General features: G+C 35.4%; 1 protein-coding gene across 1 annotated transcript in view; it reads right to left on the bottom strand.

Annotated features, from left to right (window-relative positions):
* The window catches only part of LOC128983677 (protein hairless-like), a 99,946-nt gene that overhangs the window by 50,359 nt on the left and 24,510 nt on the right, over window positions 1-25,077 (bottom strand). The window lies entirely within an intron of this gene.

The following is a 25,077-nucleotide window of genomic DNA, read 5'->3' as shown; positions in this document are numbered from 1 at the left end:
CTAAATCATATGTTCTCAAAATTCAACTATTTGTAAACAGTTCATATTTATTTGTTTTGTTCATTTTTACATTTTTCATTAATTTCTCTTTGCTTGAAAACGTTTGTATTAAACAAAAATTTGCAATGTTTCATGTTTCATTTATCATAAACTCTATCAAGATCTCCTCAAGAATATACATATTTATAATTTATATCTATACTAATATATAAAAATGAGATGGTGTGTGTTTGTGTGTCTGTCTGTTACCTAATAACGTAAGAACAACTGACCCGATTAAAATAAAATTTCGTATGAAGGTAGCTTATATGCCTGGTTAACATATAGACCTATTTCTGTTATTATATTTCCCTTGGGCTACGCCCCCTTAATATTAATTTAAGTCAGCTGTAAATAATATAATTTGACAGTTCAAACAGCAGAGGTTAAGAGGTACAGGTTCTGCTCCCAAGATTCTAATGTTTTACGATTATGAGAATAGTTTGATTAAAATATTTATGAAAATATACTTATTTTCATGAAAACAGAAGGATCATTACAATGTATAATTTTGTTTAAATAATTTTGATATGGTAGTTTTTTGTTTAAAAATTTGAACTAATAAACAAATGATTGGATCAGGATTAATAATTTTTAAAATTAAAAGATGTATCTACAGTACTGGTACAGTTTTTGAGCGAAGCTCTTATACGTCGACTCTTATGCATTTCGTAATACGCAAACTCCTCCTAGACGGCTGAATCAATCGTTTTCAAATTTTGCATGGTGATAAAGACCATACCGGTGAGTGCCAACATCTATATGGCGTTCAAAAAGTCTCTCAGGAATCCACCCCACTGGGTCTCAAAGTTTCAATGTAATCCTTATGGAAGCAGTATTTGACACATAAACAAAGACATGATCAGCTGTTGACTTTTGAATGCAGTAGATAAATAAATAGCTGATAGAATTATTCCACAGATATTAGAATATAATCGGTGGTATGGATCATAAATATAATCAAATGACGATACAGTACTAGCTTCAGGTCCGTGACGTAGGAAGTGGTGAAGGAAGTAGTAAAGGTGAGCAGTCTGGAGTGTGGAAACTCTTAAAGACGATTAGATTTAGGTAGGTATCTGCATTCCTAAAATTCTATGGGAAGGGAGGAAAACGGGTCCGCGACGTAGGAAGGGGTGAAGGAAGTAGTCAAGGCGAGCTGTCCCGAGTGTGGAAACTGTTTATGACGATTAGATTATTAAGGTATCTGCATTCCTAAAATTATATGGGAAGGGAGGAAAACAGGTCCGCGACGTAGGAAGTGGTGAAGGAAGTAGTCAAGGCGAGCTGTCCGGAGTGTGGGAACTGTTTATGACAATTAGATTAAGGTATCTGCAATCCTAAAATGCTATTGGAAGGGAAGGAAACAGGTCTGCGACGTAGGAAGTGGTGAAGGAAGTAATAAGGCTTGCAGTGCAGAGTATGGGAACTGTCTTTGGCAATTACATTAAATGTATCTGCAATCCTAAAATGCTATGGGAAGAGAGGGAATCAGGTCCACGACGTGGGGGTGGTGAAGGTAGTAGTAAAGGTGGGCAGTGTTGAGTGTGGGAATGGATTAATGTATCTGCATTGCTAAAATTCTATGCGAGGAGACTGGTTAAAATGATTATGAAGCACGAATCGTTACATTTTTCGATACGTATTCAATCGTTTACAATAGACATTTACAACTGAGTTGACAACAGCTGAGTTTAACTCCATAGAGGACAAATTTTATTCCTTAAAGAGTGAAAATGTTACTTTAGACCCGCAACGCATGCATCAATGACAACTGTTTTTCCTGCAGTATGACAAAAACAATATAATATTAACCCTTCATGACCCCGCTGAATTTTGTGGATGCATCTGTGAATGCCACCTAGTAAAAATTTAACTGACTTTTACACTTTTATTTGTGTTTTAATTCAATTTACAAACTAAATTTTGACTATAGGCCTACCTACTTTTATTCTGTAAAGAGGTAACACTACATATACTTCACATTAGCTTTTTTTACATTTACAGAAATCTCCTAAGTAGTTGTGTTTTTACAACACTGCTTTAATTTGACTATGGAAAATATCACAATACTAAGCTGCACACGCAATCTACTTTTGTTTATAAAATCAATTAAATATCTGTAACATAACGATGTTTCTTTAACTTACTCAATGTTTCAAATAATTATGTAAATTAATGCAAATACATATACGTTTTGAACTATGGAACGATTTAAAATAATAACTGTTATGTATTATGTTGTTGATTTATATTTAAATTAATGAAATTTGTGCCCTAATTAACAATAGTAGTGGTTGGTTTTCTAACTCAAGTTAATGCAAGTTTTCTATTAGTTTATTTTTGCTTATTATTGTGATATACAGGGTGTTTGGTACTCAGTATGAAAAAAAATTTTTGGTGTAAGTACAAAGTAAATGCAGTATGATGATGCATATAAAATGTCCCAAGTCTAAAAATGAGCTTCCCAAAGAATTATTTTATGTTTTTAAAAAATGACTATGTTTTTAAACTTAATACAGCTATTTCTCAATTACCTGTAAATGGATTTGAGTAGACAATGTCATTTTCGTGTTCTACATTAAATTTTGAATAAGAATAATACAAAATGACAGAGGATCAGTTGTAAAAACTCCATCGTAAATAGATTCAAAGATAAAAATTAAGATGTTTGGTAAAAATTCAAAATACATTGGTCAATTGCATTTGTTCACACCCTGTATACAAGAAAGTGTCGGAATATGTTAAAAACTGCGCCATTTTATAAGCTTTCCAACCATATGCTACACCATTGAGCTTTCTGTCTGCTTATGTACGCTTTCGTGGTTTGAAGACTACAAAGCATGGCGTCTTTATCATTTAAAACATAGAAAGTCAGCATGTATTAAGCAAAAGTTGTATTTTTGTTTCAGCTTGAACAGTAAAAACAGTAAAAAAGTTCCTTGTTTTCTGGCATTCAAACCACTAAAATAAACAAAAAAATATCTAAACCTCAATAGTGTAGCATATGGTTGGAAAGCTTATAAAATGGCGCAGTTTTTAACATATTCCGACACTTTCCTGTATACAGGATGTGAACAAATGCAATTGACCAATGTTTTTTGCATTTTTATCAGACATCTTAATTTTTATCTTTGAATCTATTTACGATGGAGTTTTTACAACTGATCCTCTGTCATTTTGTATTATTCTTATTCAAAATTTAATGTAGAACACGAAAATGACATCGTCTACTCAAATCCATTTACAGGTAATTGAGAAATAGCTGTATTAAGTTTAAAAACATAGTCATTTTTTAAAAACATAAAATAATTCTTTGGGAAGCTAATTTTTAGACTTGGGACATTTTATATGCATCATCATACTGCATTTACTTTGTACTTACACCAAAAAATTTTTTTCTCACTGAGTACCAAACACCCTGTATACACACTGATCTGCAGGTAAAGATTGAACTTTGAAAAAGCACAGTAGCTACGGTAAAACATATTATTTGTATGTGAAATCAATATCAACTGTTTTTTTTTTTGTTTTTTTTTGTTTTAATACAGTGCTTTATGTTGTGAGATTTTTTCCTTATTTACTTTATATGTACGTTTTTCTACAAAATAAAATAAGCTTATCATTTGAAATTTGAATCGTATGGGTACATTATTTACAAAAATCCGTCAGTGCCTCTTATAATTCGTACTAGGTAGACTTATAAGTTAGCCTAGCCTCAAAGAAAGATATTTTTCAAATTAAGAGTTTTAATTGAGTTATGTCCCTGAAACAAAAGGGAAATGTGTAACTATTTTATACAACGGAATTCATGATAAAATTATTTGCTTCAGTGTCCTCTCCGTTGCGGAGTTTAATGATGTATATAAAACATTCCAACTCTCAAAATTGGCTTGGGAACAAATTTATTTCACTTTTCATAAAATACTGTTGTGTTGAAACTTAAGGATACAATTTCTCGCCCACTACTACACATATCAAAGCAACTGATACCATGAACATGATCTAAATTAAATTTCCAACAAAGAAAAAAACAATTGTTTTGAGGTTTAGGGAATAAAACAACATTTTAAATTGTGTCAAAGTAAAAAATTACTATGTTTTTTGAAACTTGTAACATCTTTTGTCTATTGCACTTTTTTACACCCTGTATACGAGAAGTGTCAAGTTACATAAAAAACTGCGCCATTTTATAAGCTTTCAAACAGTATGCTACACTAATACATTTAAGTTCAACTTGTGCTGTCTTTAGTAATTTGAGTGTTAAAAAACGTGGTATGCTTAAAATCGGTAAAATATAAATTAATGTAAAACGTTAAGTTTGGTTGAAGAGGTTATACTTTTTTAATTGTAATAACCAGCTTTAATTGATTTTCAATTACATTTACATTATTTAATTGATATAGCAAACACAAGCAAATTCCTAATGTACTAAAAATGTGCATTGGCGCTTGAGAAAACCGTTACGCTTTCACTTTATTTTATGTTCAAATTGCCCTCCGTTTTCCCTTACACAGGCTCTTGCTCTTTTTCTAATAGCGCGCACGAAGACATTGAATGTCAGTTTATTTCTCACTTTGTTTGCAGCTTCAATAATGCGATTACGCAAGTCATTTTCATCCCGAACAACGGTCTTGTACACTTCACTTTTCATGTACCCCCAAACATAAAAGTCCAAAGGGGTAAGATCTGGAGACCTGGGTGGCCAAGCAACAGTACCTCCACAACCTATACAAATCGGATAATTTTCTGTCAACCACTGTCGAACATCGTTGTTGAAATGAGGGGGTGCACCGTCTTGCTAGAATATTAACTCTTCTCTTTGCTGTTGAGTGAGTTGATCAAGAAGTTGAGGCAGGTTGTGCTGCAGAAAATCTAGATATTTTACTCCCGTCAAGTTTCCTTCAAAGAAATGCGGCCCTACCAACACATCACCAACAACTCCAGCCCACACATTTAAACTGAATCGATGCTGGAAAGAAGATTCCCTCATTGCTCTTGGATTCTCTGTTGCCCAGACATGCATATTGTGATAGTTGAAAACTCCCTCTTGATCGAATCATGCCTCATCTGTCCACAGTATTTTTTTCAAGAAGTGTTACTCTTCGATGTCTCTGTTCAGGAGCCAGCGACAGAACACCATTCTAGCTTTATAATCATTCGGTTCAAGAGACTGGACCTGAGTGAAATGATATGGATGATACATATTATTTTTCAAAATTTGTGATACTTTCCAACGAGAAAGACCAGTATCAGCTGCAAGCCGCCTTGTGTTTATTTCTGGATTACCTTCGACCCTCGCTAAAATATCTTCCTCTGCAAAAACATCAATATTAGGACCTACCTCTTTTAGCGAATTTCCCATATAGGGAATAAGCTATTACCGTAGTACTCATGGTAAGACCTGGACGTGGGACCGATTTTTTTTTTTCGTTTTGAGGTCCCTAGAGGCCAAAAACACCATCCGTTCAAATTCATATATATATATATATATATATATATATATGTGTGTGTGTCCGTCAGCACGATAACTCGAGCAAAAATGATCCGATTTTGATGAAATTTGGTACAAACGTGTAAACCTACGTTTATTCGAACGAGTTCGCGATCCAGCATGATCGGACCATGGGAACAGGTGTTTACGGGGGGTTTTATGGGGTAAAAATAGGTTATTCCCATTTTTGACCCAAAAAACGTAAAATTTAGCAATTTATTTCCAAACCATTTTGTAGAGCTTAAAAAAACAAATAATTTAGTATATTGAAGCGTTATTATGCGCCTAATGGTTACGGAGAAAATTCCAAAAAATTGTAAATTTAAAATTCCCATGTTATTCTTATGGAGAATAAGTAAACTGTTGTAGTTTGCTTGTTTATGAACATATTTTGATCAAATTTGGAAAATGTTTTAATTTCTTACTAACTATTACCATTTTACAAAAAAAAAACAAAAAAAAAACAGCTTTACCCTCCCTGATGCAGCAAACCTAAGTACTTGTTAAACTAATTCTATTTAATCAGGAATAAATGTTATATTTTTAAGTAGACATTTCAGTGTAAATCCAATCAGTCAAATGGAAATTCGCTTAGTCTGCAGGTTTGCTGCGGCGGGGGTATTTTGATATTCTTAACAGATCCTGTTTCTAATAGGCGTTGGTGGAGTCTGGTAAATAATTGTGAACTTGGAACAACTCGGTCAGGATAGCGAATGCCGTATTCCCTCTGGGCCGCCCGCGCGATACCGTCACAAAATCCATAGATGTAATGCATATAAGCTTACTCCCGATTTGAAAAAGACATAGTTGTAATTTGGTTAACTACTTTGGACTGACTGAGCGAAGTGTTTTATCTGAGCTGTACTATTCGTCATTCGATCTGGATAATAATGGGGACAGAAAGAACAGGCCTAAACTTCTTTATCTTATCATATTGTAGAAGATAAGCTGGAATTAAAATATCTGATTCTGTATTAGTAAACAATCTTGCGTAAAAAGGCTATGCTAGATATGTATGCAGTAGTCACTGTATTTTATAGTAAAGAAATATAAAGTTGTCAATTAACACAGTTAATTACCAAGCATGTACCTGCAAAGGTAATGCTAGAAAAAGTAAATACACATTTTCTAGAAAAAGTAATCGAGTTTCCTAGTGATAGAGATTTTAGTCAAGTACAGTGTGTAACCTTAGTAAGAGAGAAATTGTTAAATGGGGCTCTAAAAAGAAAGGCAAAGTTTGATAAAAAAATTAAGCCAGTAACATTTTTAATAGGTGATAAAGTCCTGGTTAAGACTCATAATCTATATAAATAAAATTAGAGTTTTGTCTGTACATTGCTTAGAATAATGAACTTTTTGGTTATTTTTACATTTCATAGGTCAGAGAAACCGAATCAAACCTTATCTCAATTTCTGTCTGTCTGTCTGTCTGTCTGTCTGTCTGTCTATCTGTCATTCTCTTGGTAACGCTAAAATACGCACTTTATTACAACTACTCCTCAATAACTATAGCACTGTCCCGCCTGAAACTTATTTTCCAAATACTATACATATATGAGATGGTTTTAGACGTATTTCATCGAATATGAGACAGTTAGATATTTAACAGTAAACCCTTGAAAATCAAGTTTTTGTCGATTTTTGACGTGGAATTTCTGGAAGCCCATGTTAACCTTATGAGAAATGAAATTATTGAATCTTAACAGCTGTTTCAATTAAACAAGTTGGTTCTGTTCTGTGATGTTCAATAGCATTAAAGTTACAAGGATTACCAACAGGGTGCAGCACTAGCACTATTATTTCTTTTACATTTATGACAACAGCTAATTTGCAACCTGGAGGCGAGTGAGCGTAGCGAACGAGCTAACCTGAAGGCAAGTGAGCGTAGCGAACGAGCTAACCTGAAGGAAAGTGAGCGCAGCGAACGAGCTCCAACATACAGGTGAGTGAGCGTAGCGAACGAACTTCAACCAGGACGTGATTGAGCCATGCAAACGAGATCAGATAGTAAAAATAAAAGTAAGCCTACCGTTATAGGATCGACCGGCAGACACAGAGGTAATTTAACCTTTTATTGATTGTCATACCGATCCGGAACAACAAAAAACAACATAAAATGAAGCTATGTATAATAGTTTGGCCAGCATATCTTAAAATATGCAAACCAACTGCTGTTCTTTATATAAGAAGGTTTCAACTGAATATTATAAGATCCCCGTGCGTAGAACGGGTACACAGCTAGTTTGTCAAATAAAATTAATAAAAAGATAAAGAAGTTCTTTCTGCTCTTTACTGGACCATATATAATAGTTAAGATTAAAATGGAAAATGCCTATAAGTTAAAGGAGTTGAACTCAGATAAGATAGTGGGAACCTATAATGTTACACAATTGAAGAAATATTTTGAGTAAATTTAGTTGTCCAAGTTACAATAGCCTCAAAAGTATGTGTCTAGTTGCTTGGATAAAAGGGGCCGGTTGTGTTTGAGGTACGATTTCTGTTTTTGGGCCCTTACAATACAAAAATCACGAAAAAGGTACACATGAGATAAAGTTATTCCAATACAGTACTTTGTAGATAGTCATTTATAGTTTAAAAAACAAAATAAATAAATAAATAATACCTAAATAATATGAGATGTCAATAACATTTTGAATAATGGTCAATGAATATTCCATTAATGGGTATGAAGATTTATTAAGCATATTAAAAGGTTGTTTTTGTATTATAATAATTTTAAAAAAGTATTATGTTAACATGTTATTAAGATATGGTATTGTATAAATAAAAAAGGTTTTAGATAAGAATATTTAGACTGTAAAAAGCACATCAAGATAGATGGACAATGGACATAATTTTTATGATATTGAATAGTACCTATAGCCCTGAGTACCTTTAGTTAGTGAAAAGTGAGTTTGTGCATCATAAAAAACAGTGAAAACAGTGTTATCAACAGTTACTTTGGAGCAAAATTTTAAGCCAGGAAACATTTGGAGCCTGCAATGTCAATTTAATCCACACATTGATGGAAGAAGGGAGAAAATAGGATCCAAAATACAAACTGCTGGATGTATTAAACAAGTAAATCCAAGGTAGAGGAAGCACAGTCAAAAATACAAACTGCTGGAGTTGGTAAAAACCAGTTAAATTCAAAGTAGAGGATGGACAATAAAAAAACAACTAAAGGTACATGATAATTATTCAATTAAATTCTTTATAAAGGACCAAAATGTCAAGGATGTGACTTGTACAGATACTAGGGAAGAAAGACACTTAGTGAATCTAGTGATGTAATTACGGCCTAGTGAAGAAAGAGACATTTAGAAGAAATGACCATTGTTAGATTTTAAGAATTTATTATAATATGTTTTTTTTTTGATTTCAGGTATGTTTTATTTTATCATTGGATAACATTTGTTTCATAATATACGTTAAATCTGCCATAATGGTTGAACATCTGCCATTTTGCGCAGGATCAACCTTTTGAAGTGCGGTTTGCGGAATTGTGTTCTACTAAAAAATACCTTTAATTTGATGTGCATATTGACCTATGCTTCCATTTAAGATTTTCTTCCGACTCCTTGTGGGCCGTACCCCTGAAGAGTTATTGGATCACTGAATATGTGTTAAAATAGAGTTTTATGCCCTGTAACTTTGTACCAAGTTTTGTAGCTCTATCTACATTATTTTTTTTAATATTTAACTGTCCTGGGACTTTTTTACCACCCTGTATAATAAACTATGAAAAATGTATGTTTTCAGGTGTGAATGTACTGTAGTTAGTTGTAAGAATTGTAGATGAAATGTAATTGAAATTTTATTTTAGTAAAAAATTGACTGACTGAGCCGTTAAATGAGTAGGTAGTGAGTCATGTAAAGCAATACTACGTCATTACTTCACATAACTCAGGGGGGTTTTGTAACGGGTATTCCAAGTTGAGAGTAAACTAAAATTTAGTAAAAAAAAGATACAAGCTTTCAGCTGTCAAAACATTGCATCTAAAGATTGATATTGAACATAGCCTTCGTAATGAATTGTCGGGGAGGTCAAAATCTGTTAAAATCATATGTTAGAATAAATTAAAATAGGCCTATTGTGGAAAAATAACATATAGAATAACTTGAATATCTAAAAAACTACTTGTCCTATTGAGCTCAAAGTGTTGCCAAATAAAATCATATAAAATTCCCTAACTTGTGTTAAAAAATCAAAATGATCGGACAAATTTGAGAAATTAAGTAAAAATTTAAATAAAAAATATTAATTTACAAGGTCCGAGAAAAACCGCCATGACGTTGCGCGGAGCAAAAGTGACCAAGAAAATAGTCCGAGACAAAAATGCAATAAACTCTTAAATTACAAGTCTAATCAAAAAACTAAAATCAGATGAAAGTGATTAAATATGTTTCTGAAGACGATTGTATGGATTTCATAAAGAATAAATAAAAACTATAAAAAAGTGTAGGAATGGTTTTTAATTTGGCGGTTATGGCGCAAAAAAGATGGAAGAAGTGGGAAATAGTTAAAGTTTTTAAAGCAAATATCTCGAAAATTACAGGTCCGATAAGAGCCAAATTAAAATAGAATGACTTTTAGAATTTTCTCTAGCTTTGTTGTAAAATTTGTAACAGCAACTTAAAAATTAAAGCAACATGCATTTCTGAATAGAAAACACTGGTTGTAACGGTGAGTACACTCGTACACTTCTAGAGATGCCGTGTTGGAGAGAAGATGGGAGTTTGTCTCCTCGCTAATATAAATCCGATAGCCTAGGTAGCATAAGCTACTGAGATGAAGAAAATCAAGAAATTAGCATTAAGTAGTGAAAATAAATAAATAGTGAAAGTTAAATCAGTGATAAAAGTAGCCTATTAAGCTGAAGTTGTAATCTAAACTCATGCCAAAAAGACGCCATGGATCCTCAACACCACAAAGCGGATAAGTAACCAAACATAGTGATTAAACATCTTGAATAGGCACTTATAACAAATTCTAGAGTCATATATATATAAACATTTTCTTTAAATACTTTTACCAGGGCTCGGCTCAGTCATAATTTAAATTTGGTACTCAAAATCAATATTTTAGAACAGCAACTTACTAGCCTAGGCCAAGGACAAATTAAGTAAAATGCTTAACTATCTTGATGATGCTAGGGTGTAGGCCAAAGGGCATTTTATAGTGGACGGACATTATTTTTCATGTATGTATTTAGATTAAGTAGTATTTTGATAAAATAAAATACATTTTTGTAAATAGGTGTTTTCATTGACTCTGCCTAGGTTCACTAGCTTCACAAGAACCCACAAGTCTTTACATCTTTGAAATAAAAGACCGGACTTCCCTAATAAAAAGAAACTCATGCAACTACCCTGACTATTTTCATTTAAGATACAAATTAAAAAGGTATTAAATAAAATATAAACTAAGTTAAGAAGGCATAACCACATTCAAGAAATAAAGGTGAAGGTTACATGATTAGGCCTATTTTGATAGATTATGTAAAGTTAATCGCACCTTTAAGAGGAATACAACCACATAAACTTACACTAATTGTATTTTTTTATGTTGATCAGAACAAATCTAGGATTAAATTTAGTCAATGCAATAACTTTACTTTACGCTAATTGTGTTAAGCCTTAACAAAAGGAGTATAAGCTTAAAAACATAAACTGGGTAGGGATGTTAATTTAGCGGTTTTAACTAAGAACTAAGCTTGTATCAACACACCTTTATTTGCCTTTTCATATTTGACGAAGACAATTTCCAAAATCCAATCAGGGAAGCCGTTTTTTATCACCATTAACCACAAGACCAAAGCTACCTTAATAAACCAGTATTTATTCACAAACAATTTTTATGTTTGCTGCCTTTAGCAGAATTAAACCTATGGAGTGATTCAAATTGTTGGATATTTTAAGTTTCATGATTTTAAAATCAAACAATTCCTTATTTATATTTTTCCGTTTCAAACAAAATCTAGCCCAAGTAATTTTCTACTATTCAGCCGCTCTTCACGATAAACAAAGGTATGCAGCCTTTGCCCTCAACGCTGATATCATCATATTTTCTATCGTCTATCCGCATAATCTTTTGATCATCCCGCAATTTTTACCTTTCTACTTTTTAAATTAATCAGTCTGTACAGTGCTAATACAAGTGACAATAGTTTTGTTTTTATCTCAAGAAGAAATTATTTTTTTGTTTATTTAACGGACAATTGTAATAGTGCAAGTAGTTCAACGTGTACATGGACAGTCCTCATCGACACCGCCATTACCCAGTGCTTCAAGTCAGGTGGGGTACCCCAAACCAAACATCTCTTCAGCTTCCCTAAGGTCTGTGACAGTAATTCAACATGGTTTAGCACTTTAAAAATTAGCCTAATTAAGACTGATTAATTTCATTCTAAGTACATATATTTTTCTTGTTATACCAAACATTTTTTGGGCCTCATCGAACCGGATTAATTTACTAGTTTCTGGTTAGAACATCATTTTATTTATTCCCTACCATGAATACTTGTAATATCACTTCATTTACGTATTCTAGCTGAATGGTATTTCATTACGATTTCTTTTCTCATTGCGTGGAATAATTTTGCTCATTCCGCCATTTTGTATTTGTGCTCCTTTTCCTGTACGATTGTGAGTCAAAATTGACATTCCTGTTCCTGTTTCAAATAGACTATTTTAATATTCCTTCCTGGAATTTCCTGTCCGCTAACCGCTACGTCACTGCCACAGCCATCTACGACGTCGAGTGTCTACGGCTACAAATATCAAGACTTCAATACTGCATCGCTTGTCAGCCTGTCGTCAGTTCACTTGCTGTCAGCTGTCAGATTTTTGTTTACATTTTGATCTGTGAGTGATAGTCAGAATAACCTCAAATCTAGTGAAGATTGACTTCGATTTCTAACTTATTGACTGATTCAAATAATTATCATTGCAGTTAATAAGTAAACAAATAATATAATTGATATTATTTTAAATTATTTAATGTGCACTGGATATTAGTATGAGAAATATGTGAATATTTTTCTGATGATAGATTATTACGACAAGTAAGTTATGCTGCACATATACTTGGAAATATTTCTTAAACTAAGAAGCCACAAAATAGTTTGGATTATTGGTATAAATAGTTAACCTATTTTGTTAAGAAAGCATCTCTTATTAATAATGCATTTGATAGCACACCATTAAGTTGTACTACCTATGCAGTCTTGCTTTTGTCTGTGCTACCCATAGCCTAAGCATAGACTATAGGCCTAACTTGTGTATTTGAGAATTTGATTACATTGAGGAAAGTCAAATAATATTTTATTGTCTTATCATTACCGCAGATTTGTTTTGTGCTGAATATTTCCTATGTTTAATTTTCTTTTAACATGAGGTTTTCTTCCTTCACCAAACAGAGTGAGCTTATTCAAGCTAGGCTTGAATCAATAAATAAACAAATCAATGCATTGAAAGAAATTCAAACTGTAGTTTGTTACTTCCACCAGTTAAGCTTGAAGAGTCAGGCCTAAATGACTCTACTTCCGAGGTAGGCCCTACTACTCCTGCAGTTAATCTGACTGTGAAATTGCCGCAAATCAAACTGCCAACATTCTCTGGCAATCCTGAGCAATGGGTCTCATTTCATGGCCTGTTTGAAAGTACTGTACATAATAATAAAACAATTTCTAATGTTGAGAAATTCTCATATCTCATAAGCTGTCTTTCAGATGAACCTTTGAACTTAGTTAAGTCTATGCCACTAAATAGTGCTAATTATGTAATTGCTTGGCAAACCCTGCTTAAGAGGTACCACAATACAAGGCTCTTGATTTCATTACATTCTACTAACATCTTGGACCTACCGCAGCTTGCTAAGCCTAATGTTAAACAACTTAGGAATTTTATTTCAATTTTTAACGGAAATCAGCAAGCTCTTAAAGCACTTGGCCATAACATAACTGATGACAACCTGATCTTAAGTACACATATTTTGAGAAAGCTTGATTCCGCTATGCGTTCAGATTTTGAACAAAAACGAGATGACTCAAAACAGGTTCCTTCTGTCACAGAAATAATAAACTTTCTGGAAAATGAGTGTTACTACAGAGAGGCGGCTAACTTAGGCTCGACCTCACATGCTAATTCTTCCCTTCAGTTAAAAAACTATGGAAGTAGTAAGAACATGCCTTATCTAGGTAGGCAAACCACTAGTCCCAAGCCAAGCAAAGTTGTAATGCTTTCTTCTAATGACAATGAACAAGCTCATACTTGTGCTTACTGCAATGGAGCATTGCATAACATTTTTCGCGGTGATGTTTTTGGTGCCTTATCACCACACGATAGGTTCAACTTCATTAAGAACAATAGCCTATGTGTTAATTAATTGTTTAGGACGACATTTCTTAGGCTCATGTAAGTCATCCAGTTTGTGTCAAGTTTGTTTTAAGCGACACCATACGCTACTGCATTTTTACAAAACGGACCAGCCTATACTGAAAAAATCTGTTAAGCCCTCCAATAAGACTCAGGCCAATTCCACAACACAATTGAAGGCTCCTGTACCGCAAGGTTCTGAATCAAATACACTCTCTGCTCATGTAGACACTGGTGCTGCCAGCCATAACTGTACTGTACTTCTTGCCACTGCATTGGTAAAAATTTCTACCTCGAATGGGCATAATATTATTGTCCGAGCTGTGCTTGATAGTGCATCACAACCGAGTATAATATCTGAACACTGTGCCAGTATGATTCACATTCAGCGTTCATCTGTTGGCGTTCATGAGATAAAGGGCATTTCCTCAGCTCGAGTAAAGCCTAAGGGACTTTCCTTTATAAATATTTCTTTGCTTAACGGGAAAACACTTGCTTCAGCACATCCTGTCCTCATACTTGATAGAATTACCAATGATATGCCTAGTGTCAAGATATCTTCTGAAATAAAGGCTCAAATCAAAGAATACGCTCTTGCCGATCCCAACTTCGACACTCCTGGACCTATCGATTTGCTCATCGGTGCGGATCTGTTTGCTCAAACTATTATTGGATCTGCCACCAGTCTTGGTGATCGTATGCCATACACTATAAACACTATTTTTGGATATGTTGTACTTGGGAACGTGCCTACTTCACAAGACGGCCAAACCTTCAGTGGATTGACGACTTTACTTTCCATCAATGATCTTACACTTCATGAAACACTTCAGCGATTTTGGGCATTGGAAGAACCACCTGCTTGTTCTAAGCTATCCCCAGAGGAAATGGAATGTGAAGATCATTTTTTGAAAACTCACTCTCGCGATGAGACGGGAAGATATGTTTGTCGTTTACCGTTCAAAGAAAATCCAGTAAAACTAGGAAATTCTTCTACAATTGCTTTACAAACTTTCAAATCGGTTGAACGTAAGTTTCAATCGCAACCTGATTTCAAAGAAAAGTACATTGAATTTATGAATGACTACGAATCCTCTGGTCACATGAAACCCTCAAACTTATTTGATCTAAATGACCAATCTCATTGCTTCTTACCACACCACGGTGTCTTTAAGGATGGAAAGATACGTGTTGTATTTAATAAGTCCTCTCAAACTTCAACTGGTGTAACACTTAACAGTCTACAGCATCAAGGACCCAAGTTATATAATGAAATAACAGACATAATTCTACATTTTCGTCAAAATAGGATCGCCTTTGCATGTGATATCAAACAGATGTTCTTTATGATCCCTATTCATGAACAAGTCCAACGTTTTCAACTCATCTATTGAAGAGAAGAAATGTCACAGCCGCTTAGAGTTTTTCAGTTGACAACCGTTACTTATGGTATGACTTCTTCGCCATTTTTGGCTAATCGAGTAATACAACAATTAATTCATGATGAAGGAAAGAATCATGAACTTGCTTCTCATGCACTTAAACGACAAATTTACGTAGACGATGCGCTACTAGGCAGCGATACTGTTGAAGAAGCTGCAAAATTACAGCAAGATGTAATAAACCTTTTACGAAAAGGAGGCTTCGAACTCCGCAAATGGGCGTCTAACAATAGCCAAATATTGGAAAATTTACCCCCTCAACACTGCTTATCAACTGACTCACCTTGTGTTAGTATTCTTGGACTGAAGTGGAATCCACACTCAGACACATTCTCATATGCAATTTCTGAAGCTCCATTGATTTTTACCAAAAGAGCAATTTTGTCTTCCATTGCTAAGATTTATGATGTAACAGGCATGCTTACCCCTGTTATTTTTTGGGCTAAGGCTCTCATGCAGCATATATGGTCACTAGGCCTAGATTGGGATGATACTCTTCCTAGTGATATTATCGACAGATGGTCAACTTTTGTCAACGAACTTCCTGAGATTGAAAATTTTGAGATTGGCAGGTACATATCTCTGAGTGATGCGGTTAATATTCAGTTGCATGGATTTTTAGATGCAAGTGAACTCGGTTTTGCTGGATGTGTTTATCTACGAACTGAGAACACGCAAGGCAGTATATCTGTCAACTTATTAATAGCCAAGTCAAGTGTGGCACCCCTGAAACGTATCACGATTCCTCGCCTTGAACTGTGCGGAGCACATATTTTAGCCAAACTGTTACACTACTGTGTTGATCAACTCTCAGACCGCTACAAGATAGATTCTGTTACCGCTTGGAGCGACTCCACTGTGGCTCTTTCATGGATTCACACCCCTTCTCATCGTTTGAAGTTATATGTTGCAAATCGTGTTGCACGGATTCAAGATTTGACCCCTTCCTGCATATGGAAACACATTTCTACTCTTGAAAACCCCGCTGATGTTGCCTCTAGAGGATTAACCCCATCTCTTCTTATTCATAACAAGCTCTGGTGGTCTGGACCCACATGGCTTAAGAGTTCATTGGATTCATGGCCTCAACCATCGAGTCATCTTCCCGAAGAGGAACTCCCAGAAATTAAAACCACAACACTAAATCTTCTTACGACAGCTGAAGATCAAGATCTGAAGTTTATCAATAAATTCTCTTCATGGACTAAACTACTCCATGTCATGGGCTACGTTTTACGTTTTATTTCCTGCTCGAAAACTAAGCAAAGGATTACTCATTCTCTCACACTTGAAGAGTTAGAAGTATCGAACAAACGGATTTGTTGGCTTGTTCAAAGAGAGAGTTTCTCTGAGGATATTAATTCCCTGTCAAAGAAGAATGTGTGTTCTTCTCGCATTCAATGCCTTTCTAGTCCAGCAGCTAGCTATACTTTAGTGTGCAAACTTGCGTATACTCAATATTCTTGCATAACGTTTTAGTTTGATGTCTAGGGAGTTTATAAAACCTGGGTGTTTACCTCCTACCCCCCACGTTTTCCGGCTATGACGTAATCAAAATGGCGGCCATTGATTTTTAAAAAGCGTATATTTCGCAAACTATTTGTCGGATCGGAATGAACTTTTTTTTATTTGAAAGATAAGTTTAAACGCTATCTGTTTTACATTTACACATTTGTTGTATGCTTAGTAAATTTTTCGTAATTTTGCAAAAACCTGTATTTATTAATATTTTTGTGTTATTTTTGTTTGTAACGTTTTATTGATACAGTATATCAAAAACCACCAATGGAAAAAGTTGTAGAACATTTCAAAAGCTTTACAAAAATACCAAATTCGATATGTTTTACTCAAAATATTACGTCAGGAAACTAGATAAATCTCATAAAAACACATATTTTGGCGCAAAAACACCTATTAGTCCGGCATCTAGGGCAGTGCACAAGTCTTATATAGACAGTTTTACCATTCAATGTTGATGTATGTGTCTAAATAAGTGTTTTCAACTCGGGTGTCACTTAGGCACCCACTGCAGTTTCCGGTTATGACGTCATCAAAATGGCGGAAAGGGCTATATTAAAAATAACTATATTTTACATACCATGTATCGGATCGGAATGAACTTTTTTTTGTTTGAAAGATAAGTTTACATGCTATCTTTCATACATTTACACTTTTGTTGTATGTTAAGTGCATTTTTCGTAATTTTGCAAAAACCTATATTTTTAAATATTTTTGTGTTATTTTTGTTGATTACGTTTTATTGATACAATATATCAGAAATAACTTAAAGAGAAGGTTGTAGCACGTTAAATGGGCTTTACAAAAATACCGAATTCGATATGCTTTACTCAAAGGATCACGTCAAGAAACTAGAAAAATCGTACAAAACAACCTAATTTGGCGCAAAAACTCATATAAATCCGACACCGATGGCTGTGTACGAGTCATATATAGACAGTTTTACCATTCAATGTTGATGTATTCAGGGTTGTCAGCAGGATCTATAAACGAAATTCACACATTTTTCCCGGTTTTCCCGGCTAAAAAGTACGGAATTCCCGGCGTCTATTATACTTATAAGAACGGCACAACACAAGTTACACTTATCAGTAAATTTAAAAAAAGCAAGCCAAATTGCCCAAGGGACTACGTAAGCCCCGACCGATGAAACGGTGAATACTTCGTGACACATAATTAATTAGTGACGCACTGATGGTCGGGCGGGTAAGGGGTGGGTCATTATGGGTGCCATTTTGATAACATCCACTCATAATACTATATTTGGCTGACCGATGAAACGATTGGACGATTGGATTACTGGAGTGCCGGAGGGGTACAGTGCCGATTATATAGGGTCTTCTGTACAATAGTTTATAATTAAAAAAATGACGGCAGCTGGTACATATAGTGTCTACTTCAGTATCCAATAGTCATTGCGTGTACATTACATATTTTTGGTCGATTTTTCAATCTTTGGACGACCACTAGTATGCTTTATTCTATAAGTTGAGTGTAGTTTTATTAGCTTGATTTATTTTATTAAAATTACGTCACACAGATTAATAGTGGTTTAGGCAACTTGTTTAGATTTCAGAACAGTAAAAGACTAATTTTTAGTAGTAATACACCAATATTATTCTCTACTTTAGAGCCTCCAGAGGTGTTGTAAACTGCAATTTAGCACCATAAAATACCAAAATTTTTCGGTCCTGGGGGGTATTCCATGCCCCCCAGACCCCCCGGATAAGGCCCCCCCCAAAGCAGAATCCTGGCTACGCCACTGCCCGTGAGTTACTAATAATATGAGAAATGAAGATCCGATGAGTCCCCAAAATTTTGGGCGTCCTAAGGCCCTTTTTGATCCGAAGGGCCCTTGTTCGTGAATAATTTTGTTTTTACGTTTAAGGTCGAGTGAGGTGTGGTTTTCGATGGCTTTAGTTATTTTAAATCGATTGGGACTAGTTTTAAGTGTATTAAACCACTCTATACAGGGTTTTTCGAAATGTTATTACCTTTTACGATATTTAAACATTTATTCATAAAGTAATAAAATTAGTTACCTCCATGCTCTATATAAAAGGGGATTTTTGAAAATAGCTGTAATTCTTTACTATATAAGAGGGAAGGATCACAAGGAGTAAGAGAAAATATTAAATACCCCCGTCACAGCAAACCTGCAGACTAAGCGAATTTGCCCGATTTTCAATTAACTAAAATAGCATTGAGTTTAATGAATACTTAGGTTTGCTGCTACAAGGAGGCTAATAAAGTGTGTTTATAGTAAAATATTAATAGCCTAGTGTAAAACAAATAAATTTAACAAGTTTTATTAAGACATATCTATAAACAAACAAACAAAATCATTTTACACTATTCTCCTTAAGAATAACATGGAATTTTCAATTTACAATTTTTGAATTTTATTTGTAACTAATACACTTACAAAACGCGTTAATATACTAAATTATTTGTTTTCTTTAAGCTCTTTAAATGCTCTAGAGAAAAATTGGGAAACTTTGTGTTTTGAGGGTCAAAGATTACAAATTTATACCTCATAAAACCCTGTTCCAAGGACCGATTTTGCCGGTTTCGTTAAAATTGAACCAAAATTACTCGAGTTATCATGTTTACGGACACGTATGTAACATGGATATATTATATTATATATATATATATATGTTTATAAACCCTTTATGTAATATTTTGAGTTATCTCGCAACCTTGTAAACAGCAGTCCTCTAAGGGTGCTTTAGGCTTCTGGGGGCATCGAAATGAAAACGTAAATCGGTTTCGGGTCTATGTTTTACCATAAGACCTTTGGTAATAGCTTATTTCCTATATGGGAAGTTCGCTAAAAGGGGATAGATTAAGTTTTACACTATAACATAATAACATAGGTTACTACGCAAAAATTTCAACTTTTAAGGTGATGTGAATAATCTTTTAATGTGTTTTTCATGCAAATCTATTAAGACTAATTTAAAATTGATATGTATTTTTCTTAGGTAGTTATTTAAGTTTTTTTTTTCTTTCTTTTTTTTCACAATTATTAAAAATTAAAACAATTGTATTTGTATAAAACCTTACATTACATATTAAAATGAAGTACTTAAACTAAAGCTATTTTTCTACAATTCCCGTAGTATCTCTCTTTACAATTTCATCATCACAATAATTATTCTCAGACGACTCATTAACAATTTTATTATTCTTAGCAACTTGTCCATCTTTACTGATTTTGTCCAAGTTGGTGCTCAAGCAGGATTCCCCTTTACAAACCTTGCATATTGCAGAACAGGCAACACCAATCTTAAAGCACGAACAATGTGATTTGGTACAAAAACACCTTTCATACATAATGACGTTTGCAGCTTGTATCTTAATTTGCTCACAATAATTTTCACTCAATACAAGTACGGTTGTCTTTCGTGGTTATGACGACCAGGACAGCACTAAGACATCAGAGCAGCATTGTCGGTACAAGCATTTTTGTCCTGAACAATGGGAACGAGGTTTATAGGGTAAAAATTGGGTTTTCTCATTTACTTCACCCTCAAAACACAAAGTTCCCCAATTTTTCTCTAGAATAGCTTTAAATAGCTTAAAAACAAATAATTTAGTATATTAACGTGTTTTTGTATGGTTATTAGTTACGGATAAAATACTAAATTTGTAAATTTAAAATTCCCATGTTATTCTTATGTAGAATAGTGTAAAATGATTTTGTTTCCTTGATCAAACTTACTTGTCAAATTTATTTCTTTTATACTAGGCTATTAATATTTTAATATAGACACACTTTAATAGCCTCCTTGTAGCAGCAAACCTAGGTAATCATTAAACGCAATGCTATTTTAGATTTAATTGAAAATCAAGTAAGTAAAGCCGAATTTCGCTTAGTCTGCAGGATTGCTGTGACGGGGGTATTTAATATTTTCTCTTACTCCTTGTGATCCTTTCACCTTACGTAGTAAAAAATTACAATTATTTTCAATAATCCCCTTTTATGTAGAGCATGGAGGTAACTAATTTTATTACTCTATGAATACATGTTTAAATATCGTAAAAAGTAATAACATTTCTAAACACCCTGTATGGAGTGGTTTAATACACTTAAAACTAGTCCCAATCGATTTAAAATAACTAAAACCATCGAAAACCACACCTCACTCGACCTTAAACGTAAAAACAAAATTATTCAGGAACAAGGGCCCTTCGGACCAAAAAGGGCCCCGAAAAGGGCCTTAGGACACCCAAAATTTTGGGGACTCATCGGATCTTCATTTCTGATATTATTAGTAACTCACAGGTGAAATTTCATGAATGTACAAATTTTGTTGTTTATAAAACCCTATTTTACCTGTACTAATAGGGAAATTCGCTAATAACACAAAAATATTAATAAATACAGGTTTTTGCAAAATTACGAAAAATTTACTAAGCATACAACAAATGTGTAAATGTAAAACAGATAGCGTTTAAACTTATCTTTCAAATAAAAAAAAGTTCATTCCGATCCGACAAATAGTTTGCGAAATATACGCTTTTTGAAAATCAATGGCCGCCATTTTGATTACGTCATAGCCGGAAAACGTGGGGGGTAGGAGGTAAACACCCAGGTTTTTTAAACTCCCTAGACATCAAACTAAAACGTTATGCAAGAATATTGAGTATACGCAAGTTTGCACACTAATGTATAGCTAGCTGCAGGACTATTTCACCGTTTCTGGATGATGAAGAGGATGATGAGAGGATCTTTTTGGATGTTAAGAGTTGGAGGACGACTGAAACATTCTGAGTTGCCGTACAGCGCCAAGCATAAAATTATCTTACCAAAGGATCATTTTGTTGTAAATTTGATACTTGATTATCATCATCACATCTTTCTTCACTGTGGACCAACACAACTACAAGCTGTTCTTCGTGAGAAATATTGGATACTTTCTGCTCGTAGTATCATACGCTCCAGGATTTTTAAGTGCTTAAGATGTTTCAGAATGAAACCTAAGCCAAACACACCATTGATGGGAGACTTACCTTCCCCAAGAGTGGTAGCAACCCGACCTTTTAATGTTACTGGAGTTGACTATGCCCGACCATTTACAGTGAAATTGTATGTCCTAAAAAGGCTTCAGCCTATTAAAGTTTATTTAAAGTTTGCAACGAAAGCCGTACACTTAGAAGTTGTGTCGGATTTGTCCTCAAAAGCTTACATAGCAGCTCTTACACGTTTTATTTCCAGACGTAATTCAGTGAAGGTAATTCATAGTGATTGTGGAACCAACTTTGTCGGAGCAGCTGCTGCACTTCACAAATGTTTTAACAACCTCCTTTGCAATCCAGTAACTCACCGTTTTGCCAAAGAAAACATTTCTTTCAAATTTCTGCCTCCACACGTGCCTCATCAAGGTGGCTTGTGGGAACGAGCTGCTAGGAGTGCTAAGCATCACCTTCATCGAGTAATCGGTGGCCAAATCCTGACTTATGAGGAATTCATGACTCTCGTGTCACGTGTCGAAGCAATATTAAATTCAAGACCGCTTACCCCTCTTTCTGGAGATCCGAATGATTTAGAGCCTCTAACCCCAGGACACTTCTTAACTGGTGGACCTCTGAAATCCATGGTTGAACCTCAATATGATGAAACTTCTTGTAACCGCTTGAGGAGATGGCAATTAGTTCAGGCATTCTCTCAACACATCTGGACTCGATGGTCACAAGAGTATCTGCATACTCTACAGCATCACTCTAAGTAGACGAGTAAAACAGAGAACCTCAAGATTGGTGACCTTGTTGTTATGCATGAGCCTAACACTCATCCCCTACAATGGAAACTTGCAAGAATCACCGATCACCGCAGTATCTCCAGGAGCAGACGGTATTGTACGAGTGGTCCATCTACTCACCGCTACAGGGAACTTCAGCCGGCCAGCCGTCAAAGTTTCCCTTCTTACTACCAATTAGTTCCTAAGCATTCCCTTTCACCCCCTTTCAATTTATTTTCATTCGTCATTTCCCATTTTTCAGTTTTTTCATTGAACCAGGTTGGTTCCAGGGGGGTTGATATGATGGATATTTTAAGTTTCATGATTTTAAAATTAAACAATTCCTTATTTATATTTTTCCGTTTCAAACAAAACCCAGCCCAAGTAATTTTCCGCCATTCAGCCGCTCTTCACGATAAACAAAGGTATGCAGCCTTTGCCCTCAACGCTGATATCATCATATTTTCTATTGTCTATCCGCATCATCTTTTGATCATTCCGCAATTTTTACCTTTTTACTTTTTAAATTAATCAGTCTGTACAGTGCTAATAGAAGTGACAATAGTTTTGTTTTTATCCCAAGAAGAAATTATTTTTTTGTTTATTTAACGGACAATTGTAATAGTGCAAGTAGTTCAACGTGTATATGGACAGTCCTCGTCGACGCCGCCATTGCCCAGTGCTTCAAGTCAGGTGGGGTACCCCAAACCAAACATCTCTTCAGCTTCACTAAGGTCTGTGACAGTAATTCAACATGGTTTAGCACTTAAAAAATTAGCCTAATTAAGACTGATTAATTTCATTCTCAGTACATATATTTTTCTTGTTATACCAAACACAAATTGTTTATTGAAAATAACTCAACAAAAGCAAACAAAGACAAACAACAAACGGTTTTTACACAAAAGATATGGTGTACAGGGATATCTATTCTGACACATAAATAATATATTTCTGAGTGTGTTAAAATATTAGAATAATATGTTTTGCATTATTGAGCTTTTTAGGGACTTATGTCCCTACAGGCCACTAGTAGATATATAGATTTGTTGTCAAGTCTTGCCAGGAAACTATTAATTTATGAACCAGACTTATTTAACAGATGTTGAAATAAAAATATTAATTCCGGCTTTGCTCTGGAAAAAAAAGTCCTGCCAGGCACATTCTTTGTACTATTAATTTCAGTTATTAAACTTTTTTGATATACACAAGGTAAATTGACATCCATGTTACCCATACAGTAATTATACACAGGTCCTATATATATATATATCCCATAATACTAGGGATGGACGGGATTGAATTTTTAGTTCGGGACGGGACGGGACGGGATTTTTATTTCCTTCCCAATTTTCGGGACGGGACGGGACGGGATTTTTTTCTGTGCATAAAAAGAAAGTACTGTATTGCAGTTACCAAAAAAAGACATACGAAATCAATTTTTACCATTTGTGGCACTGATCTATAAAAACCAAAAAATGGGTAACAATTTACAGGTACCTATAGTAACTTGTGACTCGTGGGTCACGGGGTGATCGTCTGTATGACTCACGGTCACGGCGAGATCGTCGTCATGACTCGCGATCACGGCGCGATCGTCGGTATGACTCGCGGTCACGACGCGATCGTCGTCATGACTCGCGGTCACGGCGCGATCGTCGGTAGGACTCCGCGGTCACGGCGCGATCGTCGGTATGACTCCGCGGTCACGGGGTTATCGTCGGTATGACTCGCGGTCACGGCATGATCGTCGGTATGACTCGCGAACACGGCTCGATCGTCAGCATGACTCCGCGGTCACGGCGCTTTCGTCGCCATGACTCGCGGTCACGGCGCGATCGTCGGTATGACTCGCGGTCACAGCGCTATCGTCGGTATGACTCGCGGTCACGGCGCGAACGTCGGTATGACTCCGCGGTCACGGGGTTATCGTCGGTATGACTCGCGGTCACGGCGCGATCGTCGGTATGACTCGCGATCACGGCTCGATCGTCAGTATGACTCCGCGGTCACGGCGCGATCGTCGTCATGACTCGCGGTCACGGCATGATCGTCGGTATGACTTGCGGTCACGGCGCGATCGTCGGTATGACTCGCGATCACGGCTCGATCGTCAGCATGACTCCGCGGTCACGGCGCGATCTCATGACTCGCGGTCACGGCGCGATCGTCGGTATGACTCGCGGTCACGGCACGATCGTCGGTAGGACTCCGCGGTCACGGCGCGATCGTCGGTATGACTTCGTCTTCTGCGTTCGCGGACCTATCGCTCGCAATAACGGCGTTATCGGCACTCGCGAAGCGAAAAATCGCCGACGATCGGACCAAATCCCGTCCCGAAAAATTCCCGAGTCAAATGTAATCCCGTCCCGATAATCGGGAATATTTTTTTCCCGAAAAATTCCCGAAATTTCGGGACCCGTCCATCCCTACATAATACCATATTACCAAACTACAA

Source organism: Macrosteles quadrilineatus, unplaced genomic scaffold (assembly GCF_028750875.1).
Source record: "Macrosteles quadrilineatus isolate MER2022 unplaced genomic scaffold, UCM_ALF_1.0 Scaffold_1__1_contigs__length_201487025, whole genome shotgun sequence".
In the NCBI taxonomy this organism is placed as follows: domain Eukaryota; kingdom Metazoa; phylum Arthropoda; class Insecta; order Hemiptera; family Cicadellidae; genus Macrosteles; species Macrosteles quadrilineatus.
Note: the sequence above shows the minus strand (reverse complement) of the source record. Positions and strands in the feature narration are given on the sequence as shown.